At 34.9% G+C, this 17,956-nt stretch overlaps 1 pseudogene across 1 annotated transcript; it reads left to right on the top strand.

The window, feature by feature from the left end:
• Positions 1 to 337: 337 nt before the first annotated feature.
• On the top strand, positions 338 to 2,457 carry LOC149221502 (formate dehydrogenase, chloroplastic/mitochondrial pseudogene; annotated as a pseudogene). The gene is made up of 3 exons (XR_016249656.1): positions 338 to 487; positions 651 to 802; positions 2,079 to 2,457. The product of XR_016249656.1 is annotated as a formate dehydrogenase, chloroplastic/mitochondrial pseudogene (transcript).
• The last annotated feature ends 15,499 nt before the right edge of the window (positions 2,458 to 17,956 follow it).

The raw sequence follows: 17,956 nt of genomic DNA, 5'->3' as shown, positions 1-17,956 counted from the left end.
ACTAGATAGGTTTATTCTATTGTTAAATTTGAAAATGACATTTTATGGGCTAAATCCAACACAAACTGCTTGATCCACACTTGATAGGTTTATTCCATTGATATATATATATATATATTTTTGTTTTGGTTACACTTAAACTACACAATTGTCATTGTTATATTTTTTTAACTTTATTTTTTCTCACTTTAGGAGTTACTTTTAAAACAACGCATTTTATTTATATTGGATATATTTTTTAATTCCATTGATTTGTTTGTATCATCATTGGTTGAAGATCAGCGAAAGTAATGTGGTGTCCGTGGCAGAAGATGAGCTAATGCACATTCTCATATTGATGCGAAACTTTGTGCCTGGATATAAGCAAATTGTTGAGGGTGATTGGAAAGTGGCAGCAATTTCTTATAGGTCATATGATCTAGAAGGGAAAACTATTGGTTCTATTGGTGCAGGGCGTATTGGCAAAGAACTACTTAAGCGTTTGAAGGTATTCATTCTTAGGATCTAGTACTACTTCATGATGTTGCAAACTTCTTTTCAAAAATCAGTGCTCCATAAGTCTTACGCATGCATGCTGTTTGTTTCAAAATTTCAAACTAATAATAATAAACATTACATGATGTTGAATTGAATTGCATTCCTTTGTACAGCCCTTCAATTGTAAGCTTCTTTACCATGACCGTCTTTCTATTGGACCCGAATTGGAAAAGGAAACTGGAGCAACATTGGAGACAAATCTTGACGAAATGCTACCTAAATGTGATGTACTTGTCATTAATATGCCTCTTTCTGACAAAACTAGGTGCGCCTTATCACAATTTCATAAATAATCTCTCCCATTATTCACTCAAACATCAATAGCACCTATATGTTTTGTACAACTTGTGAACAAAAACCTAATTATTGTTTCTCTTGCCCTTTCCTTTTGGTTACAGTAGGGGAATGTTTAACAAGGAAGGTGTTCTCTACCAAGCCTAGCTTTTCTCTCAGAATCTTAACATCCCCTTTGCAAAGGGTTTCATTAGAATGACAACAACCCGCATTTAAAGCATTTCTCCACCCATCCTAATTAGAAATACAGTTTTGGGTTCTCTACTAATTTTCTCCACACCCATTTAATCTAACAATGGACATAGAGCATGTATATTTATACTTGTGTGTTGGAAATACCATTTTATACTTTAATGTTTATTATTTTTGTTTTATTATTATTACTTGAATTTCTTCTTAACAAGTGGTTGTGTTTCTTTTGGTTTTAGTTAAATTATGGGCTCCAATGTTGGCTCTCTTATTATGGAGTATAATTCATCTTTGAGAATTTTTCAATTATTAAAGTAGGTTAGTCAATTGCTTAAAATATTAAATTTATTTCAAAAAGTTTTTGTTACTTTATAGGTTAGACACTGGCTTGAAATATTAAACTTATTTCAAAATGTTTTTGTTACTTTATAGATAAGGCGTAGATTTCTTGGCTCTATGATGAAAATAATGAAGGGAAAATACATGTTAATATGTTACTTGTGCTCTTTGACTGAAATATACACGGTGACAGAAAAATGTATATTATGCTAATTGAGGAATGTTTTTCACTTTTCGAACTTATAGTATTGAATTTAACACACTAACACTTTACAACAATGAACTAACAATATTCATGATGAAAATAGCAATATGGAAGATTTATCTGCATAATGAAAAAGGCAATATGGAAGATTCCGATCACGTTCCAAGGCATTTCTTAAAATGTGGATGTGACAAAAGGTTGTTGTGGAAGTTGTTGTTTGTATATGGAAAATTTCTTGATCATTGTGTATAATCCTAATGTTGAGAGATATGTCTACTAAATTCTTCCAGTTAATGGGGCATTGATTTGAGCATTCAATATATTTTTATTCTTTATCAAAGTATTCTTTTGTTGTATTTGTATTTTTCAATTTATGCCTTACGGCGTTTCCTTTGCAACATCTGGTGCAAATGCTAGTATATCTTACCTCATTTTATGGTTAACATTGTATAACAAAAACATGCGTTGTGTTATGTAATTAATACTAACATGTAATATTGATTTTTTTTGTTAGAATGCTATAGGTAATGATTGCCAAGACGATGATCCAAATTATGTTCAACATATATCAGGAGATGATGAGGATGAGGATGAGGATGATGGTGGTGAAGGAGGAGATGATGATGATAGTTGTGATGTTGGTGATGATGTGGATCAGAGTAATGAGGATGGTCAAGATGATCATGAGGATGATCTTGGTGGTGGTAGCTAGGCATGCACATGCATTGTTTTTTATGAAGAAATTATTGTGTAGAATGGCATTGTTATGTTTAGATGGGTGTTGTGAATTTACCCTATATCAATGAGACATTTTGATTTTGTAATCATACGATGAGTTTGATTTATGTATGTTGTTAATTTATCGTAGAATAACGATATTCATGAAATATTTTGATTTGTTAATCATATTTGAATTTTACTTGTTTTGATTAAAAATAATACTGATTTTATTAGTATTATGTTGCTATTTTATACATGTTTTGAAAATTGTTAATGACACATTGTTATTTTTTTGGATGGATGTTGTCAATTTCTCTTAAATTTCTTTACAAATGATTTTGAATTGTGATATCTGCTTTAATGATATTTAGAAAATATCATATATTTCACTATGAATCTATAAAGGGGGTCATATATGTAAGGAAAAATATACTCTATATAAGAAGTCAAATGCGGATGTAACCATGGAAGCAAAATTGAAAGTAAAATTTGATGTTAAACTAGGAATTAATACAAAATGCAAACAATTGACATACAAAGTGTTTTAAATTAGAAGTGAAAAATTGTGCAATAGTTGACACAAAGAAGGGAACAAAACATGGCATACAAAAGGATATCAAATTGGGCAAAAACAAGGACACATAAATGGGCACCAAATTAGATGCAAAAAAAGACAACAACTAGATGTAAAATAAGATGCAAAGTTGAGCGTTAAAAAGAAGCAAAAAACGTTACAAATTAATATGCCAAATGATGATGCAAATAATGGTGTAAATTTGGGATGCAAACTTGGGTGCAAAAAAGGAAAAAAAAAAGATGTAAGAAAAGACATAAAACAAGATGCAAAATGGGGCTGAAAAAAAGTGAAACCAAGGATGCCATATTGGATGTAAAAAATGATTCCTAATCACATGCAAATTTAGGCTCGAACTCAGACACAAAATTATATGCAAATGTGGACACAAAATGAGGCAAAAAAAGATGCAAATTTGGATGGTGAAAACAATGTAAAACTAGACACCAAAAAAATGCAAAATTGGATGAAAAAGTCGGTGTAAATAATGGTGCAACATTGGACACAAGTAGACACTAAAAAATGGTGCAAAAAGGGGCATAAAATAGCTTAAAATTGGATGCAAAACTTGTTGCAAAAAAAAATACAAAAGTAGACGTAAAAAATGGCTCTAAATTGAATGTACCATTAGACACAAAATAAGATGCAAAGGTGGACACAACACATGACTCAACATAAGATGCAAATATAAATGCAAATTTGGATGCTCAAAATGATGTAACATTAGATGCAAGAGATGGTGTTAAAAATGATGCAAAATTGGATGAAACAAATGACGCAAAATATGGTGCAAAATGAGATGGGAAAATGGAGACAAATCAAACGTAAATGTGGATGTAAAAAATGGTCCAAAAAAAGATGCAAAAATGGGCACAAAAATGGATGCAAAATTTGGTGCTAAATCAAATTCAACACATGGTGCAAAGATAGGCACCAAAGGTGGTGCAAAAATAGAAGCAAAAACTAGTGTAAGACTAGATACAAAACCTGGCGTAAGACTAGATGCAAAAACTGACACAAAATGGATGCATAAAAAGACGTTAAATTGGATTCAAAATACAGTGTAAAATTGATGCAAATGATGGTGCAAAATGGAAGCAAAGAATGACACAAACTAGGAAGCAAAAGAGAATGAAAAATAGATGCAAAAAATGACACAAAACTAGAAGCAAAACCTGTCATAAAATAAGATGCAAATCTTGGTTCAAAATTTGACGCAAAAAATGATGCATAGTTTGGTGTAAAAAATGATGCAAAATCTAGCGTGAAAAAGGATGCAAAATCAGGTGCAAAAAAGGACGCTTTAAAAATTGTACAATAGAGCCAGATTTAGCGCCAGGTTGCTCATCACAATTACAAAAAAAATGCACTAAAATCTGGCGCTAAATCTGCCGCAAATCGCTGGTTTTGTTGTAGTGTAAATATGGCAAGAGCATCACCAGGTGTGAAGCAATATTATGTGTTTGGCATGTAAGGACGACATGGCTCAAAAATGTTAACCAGTTAGCTAGTAGTCCAGAAAAAGGAAAAGAGATGTTCAATGAACTAGGCCATATCATGGAAAATTATTCGAACGATGAAGTGACTAATGCAATAAATGGATTTTTCACCAAATTTGCAACCAAGGTGAAGTTTTTAGACTATTTCCACAAGAATTGGGTTGTTGGTGATAAGTTTGGTAAGTTCACATACTTTTTCTTGTGTTTATACTTTTTTTGTTTCATAAAGATAAGATATATTTACTATTTGAGTTTTTACATTTAGGGATGTAGGTAAAAGGCTATCGAGATTTCCTCATGCAAATCAGGAGACAAATAATGATGTGGAATCATACCACTGTTATCTCAAGGCTACCTTTCTATTTGATCATAGAAAGAAATGTTCTCGTAGGATGGATTGGCTATTTTATACTCTCCTCACAAATGTTGAACCATGTTACTGATTCAAGGAAATTTTGAAAAAAAGAAGGATATTTAAACAACCACAAGAAAGAGAAGCAACTTGAATCATCAATGGAAAACGCTAGAAGAACTCCAGATAGTGATTGGAGCCTCATGACAACATATATCATGCTTATTGGGTGAGGAGTCAAAGTACACTTGATATGCGATATCTTGTTACTTGACATCGCACAATTTTTTTTCACTTGTGATTGCCCATGGTCTGTTCATGGCAACAGTTGCAAGCATGCCATAAAGGTAGGTTGGTTGTATTCCCCTTCAATTAATTCAAATTATTTATTGGATCATGATACCAAGCCCAATACATTCAATGCCCCTCCTAAGATAGCTAAAGAGGAGCTAAACCTCGATACAAATGTTGACACATCTATCTTGGTTGATAACAATGTAGATCCGAAATCTGAAGAATTTCAGTTGGCTGGAGGGGAGTTGTTTGGCTACGTAGACCTATTGAGGAATAACCCTCTTGCTACTTTGAGCAAGACAAAACAACTAATAGGTTTGGTTAAAAAAATGATGGATGGTGCCAATGAACTTCATATTATGGACTATGACTTCACCCTTGGGTTGGGTGCTTATGAGTCATCTTTGAAGAGGAAAAAGAGTTTCCTCAGACCTAAAAAAAACCAAACGAGGCAAACAAAGTGGAAACATGGAAATTGATTTGAATGTCCCTGCATCTAATTATGAACCATTTCAATTTCAACTTCTCAACAAGCGAGGTCATCCTTGTTCCAACAATGCATCCTCTATTATCCCGGGTAAGTTCCATTAAGTGACGTAATCAACATGTTTAGATTAGTTTATATAGACATAACCATTTCTTAATGAAGTAGTATTCAAATGTTTGCAGTGGCACAACATCCCACTAGTGTGTTCGCTCCTATGGATCATCCTCCATTGGAGAATGCTTCGTTAGTTGACAACTTTCTAATTGGTGATTTTCCAAGTTTGTTGCTATATCTTTCCTCTTAATTTTCTCTTAAATGTGTGTAATAGATGTTATTGATGTTTTTAATGTAGTGTCTGAATGTTTGTAGAGGTGCAACATCCCACCAGTGTGCCTTCAATTCAAGCACATAGACAGATGCACCATCGATCTAGTTATCACATCATTCAAGGTGCATTGGATGGGATTCCTAATTCATGTAGTCAATATTATGATGTGTGTATTACTTTACATGCCATTATTTTCTTTGATGAAAATTGCATTGTTATCTTACAGATGCAAGAGCTTCTCCTATGGATCATCCTCCACTGGAGCATGCTTCGTTGGTTGAAAACTGTCCAATTGGTGATTTTCCAGGTTTGTTGTTATATATTTCCTCTTAATTTTCTCTTAAATGTGTGTACTAGATGTTATTGATGTTGTTAATGTGGTTTTTGAATGTTTTCAAAGGTGGGACACACCACCAGTGTGCCTTCAATTCAAGCACATAGATGGATTCATCATCGATCTATTTATCACATCATTCAAGGTGCATTGAATGGGATTCCTAATTCATGTAGTCAATATTATGGTTTGTGTATTAATTTACATCTCATTATTTCCTTTGATGAAAATTGCATTCTTATCTTATAGATGTAAGAGATTCTCCTATGGATCATAATCCACTGGAGCATGCTTCGTTAATTGACAACTGCCCAATTGGTGATTTTCCAGGTTTGTTTCTATATATTCCCTCTTAATTTTCTCTTAAATGTGTGTACTGGATCTTATTGATGCTGTTAATGTAGCGTTTGAATGTTTGCAAAGGTGCCTTCAATTCAAGCACATAGATGTATGCACGATCGATCTAGTTATCGCATCACTCAAGGTGCATTGGATGGTATTCCTAATTCATGTATTCAATATTATGATGTTTGTATTACTTTACATGCCATTATTTTCTTTGATGAAAATTGCATTGTTATCTTACATATGCAAGAGCTTATACAATGGGTCATCCTCCATTGGAGCATGCTTTGTTGGTTGACAATTGTCCAATTGGTGATTTACCAGGTTAGTTGCTATATCTTCCCTCTTAATTTTCTCTTAATATCACTAGCAATCAACGATGGAGATTTATCTCCATATCCTAATGAATTAAAGCACAAGGGGTGTCAACAAGTTATAATGGTTGGTTTCCAAAATTATAGTCAACACAACATAATGGATGTCACATGTTTAATTTTTTCATCATTTTTTTTCCATTGAAGCTCTAATCTAATTATCAAGCTTGTAATATTTTTCATGTGATTCCAAATTCTCATAATGGGAGCATTGTCCCTAGTATAATATTGAAATGCATTTATTGAAAACTTGTGACGTGTCTCAAGAGTTAGTTATGTTGTGCAAGTCATTTTCCCGACAGACAAATAACATGCCAAAGAGAAAGGTTTGGAAATCCAAAAAAATGATTTGGAGACAACTTGTAAAAAAACATTCATATATTTTGATTCCTAGTTCAAGAGCTCGACATGGAATACACATAGTTCTGTCAATAGGGATAGACTTTGTTTAGTAAATTGTAACATAAAAATATTGTAATATTTTATGGTTTCTTTCCCAGATATTATGGATCTTAAAGTTTCATATATTTTGATATATAATGTATGAAAAATAAATCCAAAGGGTTTAGAACTCTAGGAAAAACATTGTGTGTATTGTAGGATTTTCAAGATCAATATAGTTTTCTCTCTGCAGAAGTTTGAAAGGTTTCAAAGATTCACGTGTTACTGGTTTTTGTCTGTCCTCCTTCTACGTGCTTGTTCTCCTTTTTGCCGTTTATATGTTCATATACTCAATATTGGAATATAGTTGTAATGAACTAGAATTCATGTTTGATTGCTCACTCTCATAATATTCAACTTCTCTAAGCGTTTTTCCATCTAAAGGTTACAAAAATCACTGTGTGGTGCTTTGTTTTTTTTAGATCAATATGATATTCTTCTATTACATCCTGATTTTTACAATCTGAACAATGAAGCCAATAATTTTCTTGCAAGTTCCATAGTTTTGAAGGATTTGTAGCTCTTACTCATTTTTGTAAGCATAAGTACACATGAGTACGGACATGAGTGAGGATGTTGCTTCCCCTATTTTCAAAATTGACGCCTTCTATATGCTAATTAAAACTTTAGAATATGTTTAATCCAAAGTTTGTAATGTGTATTTTATTAAACATGACCTTATCACTCTTTAATATTTCATGAAAAAGCATTTTCAAACTCTTAATAACTCAATTCGCACAAACTTTCTTAGTTTTATGATTTTGCAGCTTTCATGTATGCGCTAGAAAATAATTTTCCAACGCTCCTATAGGCATTGGAAAATGATTTTTCAACGCTCATGTAGGCACTGGAAAATGATTTCCCAACACTTTTCTGAAGGATATTTTGAATACTTTTGACTAAAACACAATCATTGGTACGACATTATCAACAAGGTGGAAGATTGCTTACTATGGAATAAAATAAATAACCGACCCCCGTGTTGCCTTACAGTTGATGACCCAATATAGAACAAATATTTCTGATTCATTAAAGACAACAATACCTCTGGAGGGAATTTCTTGATACATGGGACAATCATGAATTTCTCAGGGGATTAGAGCATAACCATAAAACTTGCAAAGACAAATTACAAACACAAAGCAATTTTACCAAGCATACAAGAAATAACATTTTTAAAAGGGATACTCCCTCAAAGACAAGGCATTTGGATAACATGTCCATACTCATATGTGTGCTTAAACTCTAATGGAAGGAAGCCATCATTTAAATGACTTTTATTTTCAACTTATGTTTTAATTTAAGCCACATTTTCCCATTAAAATACCTCAACATCCAAAAATCCTAAAATCATGGTAACAAAAGTCATACATTTAATGGAGTGCCTTATAATTTCCCCCTCAGTCATCCCTTGCTCTTTTTACCTTGAATTTTTTTTGAATAGATGCTTGTTTGTATTTGGTATTTTCTTTTCATAGTGCTAAAGATATTCACTGTGTGTCTATTAGTGGTGTCATTTGCAAGAAATTCTTGCCAAAAATATTAGTTTCTTCCAACCAACTCGTGTAGGAAATTGTATCTATCTTTCTTAACTACATGTTGTTTAAAGATAACGTGTCTGAGTTCAAGACATTCCCTATACAAGAATGATATGTAGGATCATGTTTAGATGGCCTCATATTTATGCCTCTTAAAGGAGTGTCTACATCTCTGAGAAGGTGTTTTCCTGTCCAACCTCTAAAGAATTGCCTATATCAGGTCCAATTTGTTAAGGGATGTGCCAATGGCCTTTGAATTTGTGCTTTTGTTTAAGGAAATGATACTGGACATGGAAATATACATGTCATAATTTTGGATGTCTAAGTTGATAAAATGGAACCCCATAATGTGAAATGTAAAGATCAAACCAATTTAACTCAAAAGGGAATGGATGCGTTCAGGAAACACAAAAGAGGGGATAAACTTAAGAGTTTTTCACAATAGTCATCATGTTAAGAATTGATATGTATTACAGTTGATTACCTTTATTGAAGTCAACCAAGGAAAGGAAAGGAAAGGAATATCCTTGATATGGAACAAAATGATCTGTGTTACATAACTACTTTTACAAATTTCTTCCCATTCTCAAGAGATGGCCCAAAGTCTACAAACAGTCACCTACAAACATTCACCCATAAAATTTGAGTTTTACCCCTAGGCGTATAAATCTACAGTTATGTCCAACAAAAGAGTCCCAAACATCAAGTCAACAAAGGGAATTTCAATAATAAACCAAGTGATGAAAAATAGATACACTGACCTTGAATGCTACATATGGTGGGTTTTAGATTATCAAATGATTTGTTTATTTTCCAAGACTTCTTTTTTGCAAACTATTTACACTAATTGGTTTTTGGAAGGGGGTGGTAACTAATGAACCCCCTTTATAGTAGTTTCTAACAAAGACCTTTTTCAAAATGTTAGTGCCTTTTATTTTATGCATTGTGGGTTATCTCTATTTCAGTTCCCGTGGTGGTTAATTTTTGCTTTATTTATTGTGCAATTTGTATTTCTCATTTCTCTACTTTTCCTACAATATTCAGTCTATTATGCGGAATCTACGACTATAGACAAAAGTATCTTCCCTAGGCCTAGTGGACTAACCTAAAACAACAGAAAGACAAAGGCACTAATGTTTTCCTTAAAGTAAATAGATAACGAGATGAATCCTACTTGGAATCAGTCATATGCTTCGATACTTATTTGGCTTGAATGCTCCAATCCTAGCTCCAATCATTATTATTAGAACTTGCACAGTGAGATAACACAAACCAACGATCCACATAATCTATGTAGCATCATCTAATCACTTTATTCAATAGATCAACATGGTATTGAAATATATGAAACTATAACATCATATATAGGAAAACAAAGAACTCTTTGCATTAATAGAAATGGAGTGAGTTACAACTAAAAATAGGTGTTGATAATTTAAAGTAGCTCCTCCCAATTGTCCTTTCCTTGTCACAATGTGCACCTATAATCACCCTAATGCATGGAAATATATCTCTCACATCAACAACATAAGGGTAGAATCACTCTCTAAAATTCAACCCTTTGTCTATGGATGGCAGTAAATATACAGGTGAAGGAGGTAGCTCATGAATTCTTATCCATTTACTAGTTAGGGCTTGAGATCCACTCTTGATGGGAGGATGAGCTCAAGGGATAAGGGATGAAAGCTCCAAGGTAGAATAGGATAGGATTCAAGAATTTTATCTGAGGTAAATGATTACAACAGATCCTAGAAGCTTTTGGAAGAAGAGGCTTCAAGATTCTCTCTTTTTCTTGAATTTCTAGAACCAATGTAGGTGCATAGTGGAGCAACCTATAGGTGATCAACATAGGCCAAAGTGGAGAAACTTGGTAGTCAACATTGTCCAGTAGGAGACTAAGGAGCATTGGTGCTTAAAATGATTGAAACAAGGTGTCCTCGGGTAGAAACTTTGGGATTAGAATGAGTCATGCTTAGGGATTTGTGCAAGGATGATCAAAAGGAGGTCAAAGGATGTTGATCGATCCAGTTGAAGGCCTATTGACCAGATGTGACAAAATGACCTATAACAGAATTCCCCGTAAAGCGTAAATTCAGGAATGATCGCTGATGACTGAAGTGCTTTACCTTGTGACAAGTCAGGATCAAGAATAACTGGCAAGATCATCATCTTTTACAATACATTTACATCATGATACCTTTTCTGAGGGAGGCATACGCATACTCAACACATAAGCTAACATTACATTTACAACTATCAAAAGACATGTCCATGGATAACTAATGGTGGAACCATGACTGGCTAAATTTCTGTATGATCATAGCCATCATACATTATGATCTTGTATTACTCCTGAAATCCCATTGATGTATGTAAGTACCAAGGTACCAAGGGATGTTTTTAAGTCAACTTCCTAGATAATGAGATGATTTCGATAGGAAGAGACCCGTCGTAGGAGGGCCTTGATGTATCCCCCATCAACGACATGAAACAAGTGCAATGATTTGAGACAGAATGATCAAAATGATGAATATACAGAACTGGATCAGGAAAGGAAGACATGGAATGAAGGCTTAAGAGTATTGTAGTAGATATTAACTGAATGACTTCTTTTGAACACAACAGTGACACTGAATGGAGTTGGCAACATTGACCCAAAAACAAAAGCAGAGGCTTTAAAACGATATGATAAACCAAAAGACAGGCATATTTCCCAACCCAAGAACCACAAAGATGAAGTGGAAGAGTGTTGTGTTCAAGCACAACTCACTGCCATTAGCAAATTGGAGTACCCTTTTTTCCTGATTTCCCCAACCATACTAGTCAATACCTCTATTTTTTAACAAGATTGAGGAGGATAACATATGCTTAATCTGTATGTTCATCCCTTGGATGAATCCTTCTGAGAATATTTAATGAACACAAAGAAGGAGTGGTTTGGCACCGTCATGAACGATGAGTCCATCGTTGTTTGATGCTTTAATGATTCTAGAGAAGGTAAAACTTAGCATCTTTCATGTTTAGAGAGTTTGAAAAAGGGCCAGAAAAGAAAACTCCAGATGTTCCTTTTCGTAGATAGTCCCTTAGGTCCGAAAAGGTAGAAAATAATATCCAAGAGAACCTCTTAGCCATGTTCGGATAAGGTATTCCTTTTTCGTAGTTAATCTATCTTAGTCCAGAAAAGGGTTAAACTTATACCGAGTAAACATATTTTCATTTAGTAAAACGAGTTCGAATGACAAGTGCTTAGTAATATTTTCATATTTTCGGAGTCTGAAAAGAGATGAAAGAGGACTCCAAGGGGTTCCTTTTTCATAAGTTTATGGAGTCCGAAAAAGTGATAAAAGTGTACTCCTTGGTCAAAATAATCTGTTCAAAACATGACAATATTCATCAAACAGTTGTCGACCTGCTCAGAACATCACAAAAAGGATTAAAAATACCCGTTTCATAGTAAAAATGGGTTGTAACTAGGTAAAAAATTAAATGTGAATAATAATGGAAGAAACAACCATAAATATCCAAAATGAATATTCATATTTACCATTTCACATTTACCTTCAACAGTGAGATTTATGAGTAGTGTTATCCCTCGATCTTCTACGGGTGATTGCGCTCAATCTGGTGTATCATTTCAATTGTCGACACTTCCAGGTAGGAGCTAAGACATTTCTTTTTCAATTCATGGTCCTATTTTATGATTTCATGCAAGTTTTAGGTATTTTTGAGGGACATGGGGTTCAAAAAAATTTCCCTAGGACCAACATAGGCGTAGGGAGTCAAAAATTGCATTGCACCTAAGTGATGGTACACTGCAATTAGGGGTGCAACATTCTGTCTTCTTCCTTGGGGGCGTGTTGGGTGCAAACACCAAATTTGTTTACTAGTTTTCCTTCAAAATTTATGAGTTTTGTTGCATGGAAATGATACGATTGAGTCTCCCTTTAATGTTTCAAGTCTTCATTAGCATAACATGACTTTTATTTAGAGATAAAGAGAACATGAAGAATAATATTTAAATGTAGCTAATGATCCTGCGACCATCCATGCACTAAATATTGTAGATTGTTGAAATTCTTCTAGCTTCCTGGTATGAGGCAACTGATAGAGCTACTAGAATATCTTGTTCATGCATGGGACATGCAAACACATGCATTCCTATTTGGGGAACATCTTATCGAGAGCGCAGTGGAGGAAATATATTTTATGACTGGTTTATCAAGAAGAGGTGCCCCCATCTCTCTCCTAGGTGGGAGAAGTGGTGGAGAAACAATGAAAGGTTATATCACTACTTACTGCAGACCTCGATCCAAACCAATTAGAGATGGAAATATCATCATAAAAGATTTAACTAGTTTTCCCTTAAGAATGATATTGTTCATGATTTCCAGATTGGCGTGTAGCTCAACACTTCATGTGGCCAACAGATCATACACGCAGTATGGTGTGGAGTGCTTAGAGCCATTAATCTTCAACTGGAGTGAGGGAGTATTGGTCAATATGAAAGAACAAATTTCTAAAGAAAGAGAGGTAAAGTTGAAAAAAATTGGATGCAGTTCCATATTGGTCTCTTTTTCCCTAGAATGGATTCCATTACTAAAACCTTAGCAGATTACGCTTGAGCCCATTGATCTGAGGGCACTGGGGATGAGTAGGTGGATAGACCATATGTCTCGATATGCAGGCCCATCGATGATCAACTTCCCACCAACCCTCTTTGGACAATTGCACAAACAATTCATTATGGTCAATGATTATCCGTATGTAGGGATGGATTTACGCGATGACCCTTAGTTCGTGCTTCCTGAGGGTGAGCGATGGGATTTTATAGGTAAGATATTTCAACCATTTGAATTTTTGAAAGTTTTAGAATTTTGTTTGTGTTTTTGATGTTTTAGTGACTTAAACTATTGACTTTTCATGGAGATATTGGGCCTTTTCGACCGATAGGTGCTCCATATCTTCGTTGTGCACGAGAAAAACCACAAGCAGTAGTAGAACCAACACAAGTTGTTGCAGTAGGAAATGATGTACTATGAGATCTAAATGTAGCTGATATCCTAACTGAGGTGGTGCATCACATGGAGGGGTTGACACATAGGATAGATGATACCACAATCGACGAAGTTCTGTTGCGACTTCAACAACACACCATCAGAGTGCCTAGAAGTATTGGTCGGTTACTACGCAATATAGCTCGTGTAGTCACCAATGGCTTGTTATCATGACCAATTTGATTATTCTACTTAGATATTTGCATGTAGTTTTGTATATGGGCCATGTGGCCATATGTGTCTAGGGCACAAATTTTGTAAAACCAAACTTTATATATATATATGTATCTTTAATTTTTATGCGTTCCTATTGTACTTTCAATGATATGATGTATATTTAAATTTCTTTACATTTGTTGCAAATGTCTATCTAAAACACGATTAACAGGCGCATCTATCAATGTATTTAGATTTCTAGAAATGTGTTCATATTGTATGAAATCAAAATGTCTTTCTAGAAGGTGAACACTTAAAACATATGCAAGACGATTGGAATTCTAACTGAATAAACATTAGCAAGTTGTAATACCATGAGTTGTGAGTCAAGTCAGATGACTAAACAATGGATGCCATGTGAAATAGCATAAGACAGTAGCTCGACAATGTGCTATACACAACAATATTTTTGGTAGAGCGACCAATAAAAATCCCTTGTATACTCACTAACTCGTCACTTGGAGAAAAGATAGCCCATGCTGCGGAAGATATGTTTTGATTACTACGACTAGCACCATCATCATAACCAAAGTACAGTTCAATGATGCCGAAATTTGTAAACCAAACATAAAAGGAATAAACCAAAACCTTAGGAAATTATAAAGAGACACACCACAAACACACTCAACACACCTATGGACATTATGTACATAATGTTACTATGCATGAGATCAAGCATAATATTTCTTTAGGTAAAGCCCATTCCTAGGTTGCACCAGTGGAATCCCATCGTAATCAACTAATTCATAAGACCCTTTTGCAAGGACACGCTTGAAAATATATGGACCTGACCACATAGGTTGTAACTTTCCTAAGCCTAAATTATCAGATTCTTGGTCATATAAAAGAACAGGGTCTCCTTCTAAGAAGACACGAAGCTTGACACGTTTATCGTATTGTGCCTTGATACATATTTTATGAGCTTCGTTAGCTATAGAGGCATCGCGTCGTGTATCATCTAATACGGTCAGATGTAAAATATGTTCCTCTTCTACATAAGTGGTGAGAAGATGTTCAACAACTAGTTTCAATGATGGAATCTCACATTCGATTGGAAGGATTTCTTCTAGACCCTAAACCAACTAAAAGGGTGTAAATTTGGTAGCAGTCCTTACTAAGGTTTGGGATGCCCACAAGGAAGCATAATGAAACAAATTCCAGCTCGATTTATGGACCCCTACCATACGTTGAAGCATATTCTTGAGAAATTTATTGATAGCCTCAACCTGCCCATTAGCCTGAGAATAGTATGGAGTGAAAATTTCATGGGAAATTCCCAACTTAGCAATCAGTTTGGTCATCATATGATTCTAGAAATGCTTCCGTAACTATGGCTTGTGGAACACCAAACTGCGTGATAACGTGATTAAAAAATAAACGTGTTATTAAATTTAGGCATTGCCTCAACCCATTTAGTAAAATAATCTACTGGGACAATGATATAGCCATGTGCCTCGGTTGAGTGAGGGTTACATCTCATGAAGTCGATACCCCATTTCACAAATGATCCAAAAATTATAACGGGATGCAATGGATCAGGCGGATAACAGGTCTTACGATCACAAATTTGACATGCATGACACTTATGGACAACAAGAATATAGTCTCAAAAAATGGTAGGCCAAAAGTAACCAGTGCGTAAGATCTTCTGCATGGTAGTGTAGCCAGATAAATGACTACTACATGCCCCCAAGTGACATTCATTAAGGACTTTCTCGACCTCCTCATGCATGAGGCACCTTCATAAAATCGTATCAATACCACGTCGATAAAGGGTGTCGCCAATGATGATGTAATTCTTGGCTTGGTATCGAATACATCATTGCTCAGAGCGAGAGGTATCAGACCGGAAAGTCTAGGTCTGGAGATAAATTAGAATGTCTCCATACCATGAATCAGATGAAGAAATCAAAAATAATGACTCGTCGGGGATAGAATCATTAGATGTCGATTTAGAATCAAGGGAAGGAAGGTCGCACATAAGCTCAGTGAAAACCAAGGATTTCTTTGACTTGGATTTGATGAATTCCAAGTCAAACTCTTGCAGGATGAAGATCCATTTAGATTATTTCCCCCCACCCTGCACCCCCCCCCCAACAATTTTCATGAGAAAATGCATGTCATAGGGTTGCAATATGAAACAACTGTAGTTTTCCAGAGAAAGATGTAACGACAAAACCTTTAGACAGCTTGAACGACTGCCAAAGCCAACTTTTCTACATGGGTATACCTAATCTTGGTATCGTTGAGATTATGAATCATGTAGTATATGGGGTGTTCTATCCCTACTTCGCCTTCTTGGACCAATACCATTGCTATAGTAGAAATGGAAGTAACAAGATACAGGAAATTGTCATGTTGGTAATCAAGGGGATATAATAGAGATGCCCGAACTAGTACATCTTTCATGGAATCAAGCACTTTCTGATCCACGTTATCCCAATGGAAGGGAATCCATTTCTTAAGTAGGTGAGTGAATCCTTTGGTCAACTCAACGTAATTCGGAATGAAACTCCATAGGAAGTTAGCTTTCCCTTGAATTCGTTTAAGCTTAACAAAATGGATGATTGCCTATACTTTCATAGGATCAATACGAATTCGATGTTTCGAAATAACAAAACTGAGAAGCTAACCAGAACTAACACAGAACACACATTTGTGTATATTAAGTCGAATATTATAGTGTTTACACCATAAGAAAATGGCCCTAAGATGCATCGGGTGATCAACCTGATACTTAGAATGGGAATGGAGATCATCCTAATAGGGATGCACAATATGTTTACTATCATGAAAAGAGTATTCCATTTCCTATTGAAACGTGGCCCCAACACTCTTCAGACCAAATGAGAGTTTTCAGTAAGAAAATGTACCCCAGGGACAAATAAATGCAGTCTTAGGTTGATCTGCTGGCAGAATGTTGATTTGATTATATCTGGAGAAACCATCCATGAATGAATAGATTTCACAATCGACGTAGTCATCAAAAAATATGGTTGATGAACGAGGTCGGGTAATTTTCCTTTGGACAAGCACGATTCACATCACAATAATCGATGCAAACACAGATTGTCCCTTGTTTCTTCATGACAGGGACATTATTCGATACCTAATCAGTGAGAGGAATGGGGCAGAGGAAACAAACACGAAGGATTTTTTCAAATTCACTCTTTATTGCAACAATCTTCTTTGGATGAACTAGATACAGTTTATTCTTGACTGGTTTAGCATCAAGATACGTTTTAATCTCATGCACTATTATATTTGGGTCGATACCTGACATTTACTCATAATTCTAGGCAAAAACATCATGAAACTCTTGAAATATGGATTTATAGGTCTCAATCTCATACGGAGAGCAAGATGCACCAATGTGTAGATTTTCGACAATACCTGGTTTAACAAAGATATCAAGAGGTATCGTCTCTTCGATATTTGAGAGATTCTTCTCGGAATTGACTTCGTGGATAGAAATGAAACTCCTAAAAGATTCAACGAAAATGGGTAGATACAAATCATTGAGATTATCCTCAATGGAATCTGGTAAGGAGGAATGATGGTGATGATCATCCCATGACACATTGTCTAGCATCATGATCTCCATGATGCTCTCATTAATATATAATTCACAAGAGAATGTATCAGAAGACGTGCCATAATCCAATGATCGATCAACCCAATTGATCGAAGAGAAGGTATGAGCCGCACAAGGGGGATAGATAGCTTCATAATCAAATTCAATAGGGCTAAGTGACATTCGGTCACCAAAACTATGAATGTTAGTTTTATCTAGTACAATCCATGGATTGGTCTGGAAAGTAGAAGATGATATCATA

Source organism: Pinus tabuliformis, chromosome Q (assembly GCF_031772625.1).
Source record: "Pinus tabuliformis cultivar Carrire ecotype Pingquan chromosome Q, CPIR1, whole genome shotgun sequence".
NCBI lineage: Eukaryota > Viridiplantae > Streptophyta > Pinopsida > Pinales > Pinaceae > Pinus > Pinus tabuliformis.
Note: the sequence above shows the minus strand (reverse complement) of the source record. Positions and strands in the feature narration are given on the sequence as shown.